We start from the raw sequence: 9,247 nt of genomic DNA on the forward strand, positions 1-9,247 counted from the left end.
AATTGTAAATCACGGTTATGACAAAGTGTCTAATTTCAAAGATCGCCGTAGGACGTACTACTTTCTACAAAGTGATTTGAATATGAAAACTTAATTTATTAAAACTAATTATCAATGTACTAATATTTGCGACTTTGGCTAATGTAGTGTTCTCACAAGAAGACTACAGCACTGTTGGGTAATTTTGTTTCCGTCACCGAAAATCATGAAAAGCTTCCCTTCTGTGCTCACTGTATTAACGCAGCATTTAGTCATTCTTTCAGCGAAAGTAACTTCTTTTTACATGATACCGCAAAAATCAAAGCAGCAATGAATACTACCTAATATATTGCAGGGTACGTGAAGAATGGTGACATCTGCTCATCTTTGATTGCAGGGATACGGTAGCTGCCGGCCGAAGTGGCCGTGCGGTTAAAGGCGCTGTAGTCTGGAACCGCAAGACCGCTACGGTCGCAGGTTCGAATCCTGCCTCGGGCATGGATGTTTGTGATGTCCTTAGGTTAGTTAGGTTTAACTAGTTCTAAGTTCTAGGGGACTAATGACCTCAGCAGTTGAGTCCCATAGTGCTCAGAGCCATTTGAACCATTTTTTTTTATATGGTAGCTGAGCTTTTAATAAGATTTGTGAATTTACTAAAACCTTTTAAAGAGACCACAGCTGAATCAGAAGGTGAAAAAGAACCTATAATCTAGTTAGTTCTTTTTTTACTTCACAGGCTTCGACACATCTTCAGTCTCAGTGACAATGTCTGTCAAGCAAATTTAATTACTCCAGTTACATGCACGGTTTCATATTGATATGACGAAGAGGCAGAATTTTAGTTAAGTAGCGTGTGAGAAGGATACTAAGAGACAGGTATTTTTAACTGGAGGTGCAAGGGATTAAAAAACGATCCATGAGTGCTATGTGAGAGGCCTGTAATTTTTTCCAAATACATAATTGCTACGTTTAGTTAGTCGTCTTTCCGGGATCTCAACATGTTTGACGTAAACGAAACTCAGGAAACTGTTAGCTGTGAGTGACAAAAATGTATAAACTACGCAGGTATAACTTACAACCATTAGCGTAATTGTTTTTCCGTTGTTATGTTTATAACCAGATAGAAGTGTTATAACATTGAGTGTCATAACGAAACGAAAGTACTGTAATTAGCATGACATTTCATCATCAGCGAAACGCTCATTTTCGAATAGCCCTTCTTCATTTCCACAGAAGTTCTGTACTACTTCTTCCTCTTTTGTTCATTAACATAGAGCTTTCAAGTTCCGTGTAATGACTATCGGAAAGACAGATAGTTTCAACGAGTGGAAGAGTAACAAATTCTTTGAAGCAGTTGAAGTAGATTAACATATTTTACTGCGCCCCAGAGATGATTATGACATCTTAAAATGACAGAGCAGACACGGAAAAGATATACAAGGCCTCGCTGCATTTCGTGAGCGTATTTTGTGTATCAGCAACAACTAAACCCAGTGAACGGTGCATTATTAAAAGTGCCATGCTATCAAGCAACTGTTGCAACGAATTAAATGTAGAGCATGACAACAACCACACTAGCTCAGCAGTAACTATTATCTGTTTCCTCTTTCAAACGAATGAATATTTTGTAAAGTGTCTTTGTTAATAGGTACAAACCAAAGGTACGAGTAAATGAGACAACGATATAAAAAAGATTCCCAATAGACATAGGTCCGAAAACCGATGGTTTACCTCTTGCAATGTAATATGACTCAATACATTACGGCGGAGGAGAAGTGGAATTCCCGACAAATGGAGGGTTAACTGAACGAGTCGTCAAATTTGATGAGTTTAGTCGGTCCATAACGCAATATGCATTCTCCAAACTACATCATACTTTCCTTATCTCCTCTGTGTTACCTTGAATGACGTGTAACGTACCGTTTGAACTGGAAATAGAGGAGACCTAGATTTGTTCTGCGATGTCAAGGTAAAACAAGGAAATTCAGTAATACTCCACTAAACCTGATATCTTCTATAGCAGTTCCTGCCCATGTGCAGACGTAGTGCTCGGGTCGCGAATTTTTTCCCCTGAGGTGACGCTGAAGAAAAAACTGGTTAGGTATCCAAGGCCCTCAACTGTACTAAATGATCTGTTAAATTCCAAATTTGGGACGCCAGATATTTTTCTTTATTCAAATCATCACTCGAATCACTTTACAGGTAAAGCATCAAACTGCAAAGTATCTCTGCTACAAACAGACGCCTATGAGGCGCACAAGTCGTAGATTATGTCGGAAATAATTACAAGTCTATTACATTAAGCATATTGGGGAAATTGTCTTCACAAAGATGATACATACTCGCACTTTTACTGCGTTTGCTATATCGGAGATCGTCGAAACAGGTAGCGGCAACCCCTCGGGCGTCTTGGGTGTGCGTGCGGTCTACATGGCCCCTGCACGCCCCTGCATCGCGAGATCTCCACGGCGCACTCTCGACCGGACACCAGGCGACAGAGCCAGCGCTGGCAGAGGCCACTACGTCACTTCCAGGAGACCTATTCGCGTCTTCACAAAACGTGACAAGAATATAGCATCACGAATATTCCGCCGCCGGCAGCTATAAAGGCATTCGCGTGGACTACACGAACCAGTACTTCCGGCTTCGAGAACCTCTCCTGGCCACCGGGCGGATGCTATTCACCTCATCGTTTCGGGACCTTCTCGAATCTGCGATGCCACTACCCGAATTTACTGTATTATTATTATTATTATTAGACGATGCGGCATCGGACTTCCGGAAAGAGGCTCTTGCGTGTAATAGGTTTGAATAGACACCCTATGGAGATCCAACTACTATACGGAAATTTTAGAATAAATAATTATAACGGCGCCTAACCAACTTATTTTGAAGTCTATATGTGATTATTAGTAGCACTGATAATCTCTTTGAAGTGACTGAACAGCGAGCACTTAATTCTGTATGTTTGATATTGCCTAGCAGGAGGACATTATTCATTTAAAACAATACCACAGCCTGAAATCCTTTCACAATACATAAACACACATGATAAATACTTGAACTTGTTGTAGGTTAATGTAAACTACACAAATTGTAGTTACTGAATTTAATGTTATTGAGCTTGCATTGTGCTGAAGGCACAATGTGTACTGTTGTGGCAGCAATTTCGTTGAACGCTTAATTAAAGAACAATATAGATCTGCTTGTCAATATAGTTACTGAAAACATTAATTGAGAATCACGTTGTTCGGACGGAACTGAGTAATTTTTGACTATGGCAATGTACTGAAAAGCAACCACATAGATCTGGATAGTAATTAAGGTGGCACACTACCTGGTATCTTCCATCGGTTGCATGAAGCGGCGTCTGCTGGCAATTTCGGCGTTAATTCCGACTATTTTCTGTTGTAACATAGCTACGCCGATACTCACGCACCATAACTTTTCACTGATGTTGCAGCACATATAAATCACTGTATATGGGGTAATAATGAGCTATTTCCTTTATATAATTGATTACACACGGGGAATGCAATTTAAACCACAAAATTATTATTACCTCCAAACTTTACACGCTGTAGAGAACTTGGTTTGACTATTACACAAACTGATTCACAGAATATAAATGTACTGGTAATGGCGTCGGTATAACCACTGTTCATGATAATACTCCTATTTTGCCGCTCACAGTCCATCTACGTCGAAATACTGCGTCTTCCAAGCCTTAGTGTCCATTTAGCTTGTAGCCATACAATAAACGAAGTCCATATCTGTTTTCAGCTCACTACTAAATGGTCTGTTAGCAACGTTACCGTGGCACACACCGGCAGCCACTTTTACGCCACTTAACACTTGTTCTGCCTCAGAGCTACGCCAACTAACTTCTACAGCCAATATTACGTGCCAACCTGTACACTGTTCTCATTCTCGGGGATTCCCCCCACACCTAAACACTATTTTACATTACGCCAAGTTCTCTATTTACAATTAAACATATCATAGCATTACAATATTCAATTATAGTCATTTTCATATATTAAAGTAATATTACATTAATATTTCTCCTATACGTAACAATTTTATATACTTTAATTCTTTTGGTATTTCGCTGTCAGAGTGCAGCACGAGCCAGACACTGTTTCCCAAATAGCGTTCATTAATTTACCTGCCACCAGGCGGAAGCACTTCCACTTCGACTTCGATTCTGGCCCACAGATGGCATAAGCGTCCACTTTCTCTACCGTTGCGCCTAGACTATGCCTGGCCTTCACTAAATGGCACGTTGTCACGTTACAAACCCCAGCATAGTGAGCGACGGGGCTGTTGTCATCTTTCATCGTTGCTTCCACTAAGGACGTGGACTATATTAAGGATAGACTCTTCCGTGCCTCTTTTACACCTAATCAGGACGACATTCTTGGAACTTGGATTATTTCCTTGCAAGTGTACTTTCCTGCGAAGATCCTAGTGGTGTTACTACATACTAGAAAGAGACAGGCGACTTTTAGGTAGCAGCTCTGTCAAGCCACTGTACCAGAGGCTTTTGCTGTCAGTTCACTTGTTGAAGTTTATCACTGTTTTACCTGTGTCCCTGTGACGATCACTTCAGTATTCTCTGCTTTGCAAGCCGAGTCGCGACTAAAGGACACAGTTTTATACGGCATGCATTCATGATCTTAACTGTGAGGCCTGCAGTACGAACCATACCGTTCAAACACTCGTGAAAATTGCAGCGAAATGCAGGTAGCTCTGCAGCGGATAGGCACTTGGTGCAGACAGTGGCAACTACCCTTAACACAGACAAATGTAATGTAACGTATTGCGAATACATAGAAAGAAGGATCCTTTATTGTATGATTACATGATAGCGGAACAAACACTGGTAGCAGTTACTTCTGTAAAATATCTGGGAGTATGCTTGCAGAACGATTTGAAGTGGAATGATCATATAAAATTAATTGTTGTTAAGGCAGGTGCCAGGTTGAGATTCATTGGGAGAGTCCTTAGAAAATATAGTCCATCAACAAGGGAGGTGGCTTACAAAACACTCGTTCTGCTTATACTTGAGTATTGTTCATCAGTGTGGGATCCATACCAGGTCGGGTTGACGGAGGAGATAGAGAGGATCCAAAGAATAGAGGCACGTCTCGTCACAGGGTTATTTGGTAAGCGTGATAGCGCTACGGAGATGTTTAGCAAACTCAAGTGGCAGACTCTGCAAGAGAGGCGCTCTGCATCGCGGTGTAGCTTGCTCGCCCGGTTTCGAGAGGGTGCGTTTCTGGATGAGGTATCGAATATATTGCTTCCCCCTACTTATACCTCCCAAGGAGATTACGAATGTAAAATTAGAGAGATTCGAGCACGCACGGAGGCTTTCTGGCAGTCGTTCTTCCCGCGAACCGTACGCGACTGGAACAGGAAAGGGAGCTAATGATATTGGCACGTAAAGTGCCCTCCGCCACACACCATTGGGTGGCTTGCGAAGTATAAATGTAGAATGTAGATGTAGATGTGGCCGACTGATTAGCCAGCCCGTATCACTTAGCTTCGTAGTGTACTTCTGGCGTGATCCGAAGATTCACGAAGTCTGAATATCGTTATTCTAACGTTAAAGAAAATTGCTTGCAAAATTCTGAAGTACGTGGATGATAGCCCTCTACCGAGAGTGTATTCAGCGTGACAGACAATTAAATTTGAATTATACTTTAGCAAATATAAATACATGAATCGTAGAGCTTTTCCGCATTGACTCCTTTGGCGGCAGCTTAGCAGAATATCTCTCACGGAGCCGATACTCCCATCTGTCGGCTGCCTCTCACCCCACTTCTTACGTTATGTCTCAGCTACTGCAGTCGCACCTAAACTATGGAATGAACGGCTCCAAAGCCAGAAATGTCACAAGAGGTTAGAGCCGCGACACACATCGTTGAAATAGCGGTTTTCTTTTGAGTGGCTGAGAAAAATTTCCAGACACACCGCCTTCCAGAATCAATACGAAATTGCTGCGGAGAATGGCATAAAGAGCGTCCATAGACCATACCTTTTCCTGGGGCATAAATTCCCATATATTTTGTGATCGAAACCGACAGTTCGCAGTGCGATGAGCAGCAAGAAATTGTTCTTCACAAGCTTTGATACTGCTGGCACTCTCGGGCGTTTCAGCCCTTGTGTGAGTACCCTGTGCAGCTGTATCCAAAATGAACGTTACAGCAGCGAGACACCAAGTTTTGCTCCCGTGTAGGGGCTGGAACCACTAGGGACAATTCACAACCATTCGACGAAATTTGAACGTGGCTCGAAGCAGCTAAGGCGCTTTTTAGCCTTCCTATTTGGTGTCCTGTGATATGATCACGGGGGGATGCGACACTGTCAAATGCCCACTTCGGCAAAACCATCAGTGGCACTCGCCCATCTTTCAAAAATGAGTGTGTGAATTCCTAAGGGACCAAACTGCTGAGGTCACCTACTGAAAATAACTTAAACTAACTTACGCAGAAGGACAACACACTCGGCCATGCCCGAGGGAGGACTCGAACCTCCGGCGGCAGGGGCCGGGCAATCTGTGACAGGGCACCTCAAACCGCGCGGCCACTCCGCGTGGCCACCCATATTTATTGAGAATCTTAAATTCGTACGAAGTCCTAGGCACTTGCAGACCAGCAACCCCTTCTACAAACTCCGATACCAGACGGCCTTCTATCAGGCGCAAGATCAGGAAAGCAGCAGTGAAAGAGCAGCAGTGTAGACTGCTTGCAGGCGCCTGGAACTCCAAAAATTGGTTCTGTCTCTACACATACATTTTTTAGCTGGTGAACAAGGTGGCTGGGTGGCAGCAATGGTTTCGCCGAAACGGGGAGTGTTAGAAGTACCCTTTTTCGTTTTATCCATGGATGTGTCAGTGTAGCAACCGTCACGCCCTTCTCCACCCTGATCACCCCCCCTCCCCCCCCCCCCCCCGAAGGAAAGAAAACATAAGCATACTTTGACTTTGCTACTTCTGATCAAGTTCAGATTTCGAATGCTGTTGAACGGTTCCTAGTGGTTCCATCCTGTACACCAGAACTAAAATTGTGGTCACCCTGCGTTCCAAAGAGTAAGATCACGTGTAACGAGCATGCACTTTGAATGTCCTTACGGAACGGTTGTAACGTCCGAGAGCATCGGCAGTGTCAAAACTTGTGAATAAAATCCTCCTGTTGCTCAACGCACTGAGAACCATTGTTTTTGACTGCAAAATTTGTGGGAATCTACGCCCCAGGGAAAGGGATGCTTTCAGTTATGTGTTTTGTGCCAGCCTCTGAGGTCTTTCCGTCCCGTTTCTGAGCGGGCATGTGTCTACAACGTTCTCCTCGGCCACTTATAAGAAAATTGCATGGTTTCAGCGCAGTGCTTCGTGGCTCTAGCCTCCATCGCAAAGGCGTCAAAAGAAGTGGTGAAATGTTGGTAAGAGGTAGTGTGACGTCCTTCCCATTGTGTGGCACGTACTCGACGGCGGTGGGCAGGTTTGTGGTGAATTTTGGTGCCAGTGTGACATCATTAACCCGCCTCTTGTATCATATGAACTTCAGAGCTATGTCCTTTCTTTCGTATGTGTCGACACATTGCTGTTTAAAGCGGCCTTGAGGCCAAGGGCGAGTTTCCAGGAGGCCACGCTTTTACATCGTTAAAGAGGAAGGTTGTAGGCAGATTTCAGTCAAATTTAACATTGAAGCATCGCAATGGGTGCAAATTACTGTGTTTCGCAAAAGTGATCTTTTAATTCTGATGGGCGGTGTATATTAGTGTGCTGCGCCGGCTTCGCACAAGTACCGCTAAGTGTTTTCTGCCTATAACAAAGATATTTTTCGAAGGCATACGACGCACGTAATGGTTGTCCAGTCCAGCCCCTTCACGAAGGAAGAGAGCTGAATAGAATTAATTCCGTACTTCCAACCTCTGATCCGAGTTGCTTGCAAAATTCTTGAGTTTATTTGTAGTAACAAGGGATCTGACTTCTAATTAATGAAAAAAAAGCACACCGTCTTCAGGCCACGAGTGGCCTACCGGGACCATCCGATCGCCGTGTCATCCTCAGTGGAGGATGCGGATAGGAGGGGCGTGGAGTCAGCACACCACTCTCCCGGCCGTTATGATGGTATTCTTGACGGAAACCGCTACTTTTCGGTCGAGTAGCTCCACAATTGGTATCACGAGGCTGAGTGCACCCCGAAAAATGGCAACAGCGCATGGCAGCCCGGATGGTCACCCATCCAACTGCCGACCACGCCCGACAGCACTTAACTTCGGTGATCTCACGGGAACCGGTGTATCCACTGCGGCAAGGCCGTTGCCCAAATTAATGAAAGAAGTGCTTAATTTTGTGATGGTACTGGGATCGAGAGGTGTGCATAACAGTTTGTGCATAATCTAACATTCCTTTATTTCGTTAAACATTTTTAAATTCGCTACCAGGATCGAAGTTCCACTTCAAAAAATTGCGGGTCGTTGTACATTAACGCTAATGCGCTTGTGTTTCGTTCCGTCCTTGTTAGGTGTCTTTGACAACGGTGTGGATATTTCCTACAACCAGAAAAGAATATTTCAGCAATCTATGAGGATCGTTCAGTACGTAATGCCCCACTCTTTTTTTTTCTCGGAACTGATTTACTTGTAAGAGACAAAATTATATGATAATATACAACAGCATGTCTTGTCCATGTCATATTTTTCTACATTGTCTCCATCACGTTTTATGGCCCTATTCCAGCGTTGTGGAAGAGCATGCGTTTCCTGCTGGTAAAAGCTGTTGTTCTGTAGGCGTAGCCATGTTTTCACTGCATGACTGGCACTCTCGTCATCTTCAAAGAGTGTTCCCCGTAGAGAATCTTTAAGCGGCCCAAAGAGATGAAAGTCCGAAGGTGCTAGGTCTGGACTGTAGGGTGGATGAGGCAATGATGTCCAGTCCAATCTGGCGAAGTGTTGCCGGGATCTCAGACTTGTGGGTGGGTGGGCGTGCATTACCGTGTACGACCAAGATTTCTGCTGGATTCTTGTCCGATCGAACATGTCGGAAGCGGTTCTTGAGTTTATTCAGGGTCTTTACATATGCCTCTGAATTGATGGTTGATTCTCTTGACATCACGTCCACGAGAATGACGCCATCACAATCCTAGAAGACCGTCACCGTGACTTTTCCGACAGAGGGGTATGTCTTGAATTTCTTCTTTTGTGGTGAATGAGAATTATGTCACTCCATGGACTGCTCTTTTGTTTCCGGCACAAAGTG

At 43.8% G+C, this 9,247-nt stretch overlaps 1 pseudogene; it reads right to left on the reverse strand.

The window, feature by feature from the left end:
• Nucleotides 1-8,195: 8,195 nt before the first annotated feature.
• LOC124709235 lies at nt 8,196-8,313 on the reverse strand (annotated as a pseudogene).
• Nucleotides 8,314-9,247: the final 934 nt, after the last annotated feature.

This window comes from Schistocerca piceifrons, chromosome 7 (genome assembly GCF_021461385.2).
Source record: "Schistocerca piceifrons isolate TAMUIC-IGC-003096 chromosome 7, iqSchPice1.1, whole genome shotgun sequence".
Lineage (NCBI taxonomy): Eukaryota > Metazoa > Arthropoda > Insecta > Orthoptera > Acrididae > Schistocerca > Schistocerca piceifrons.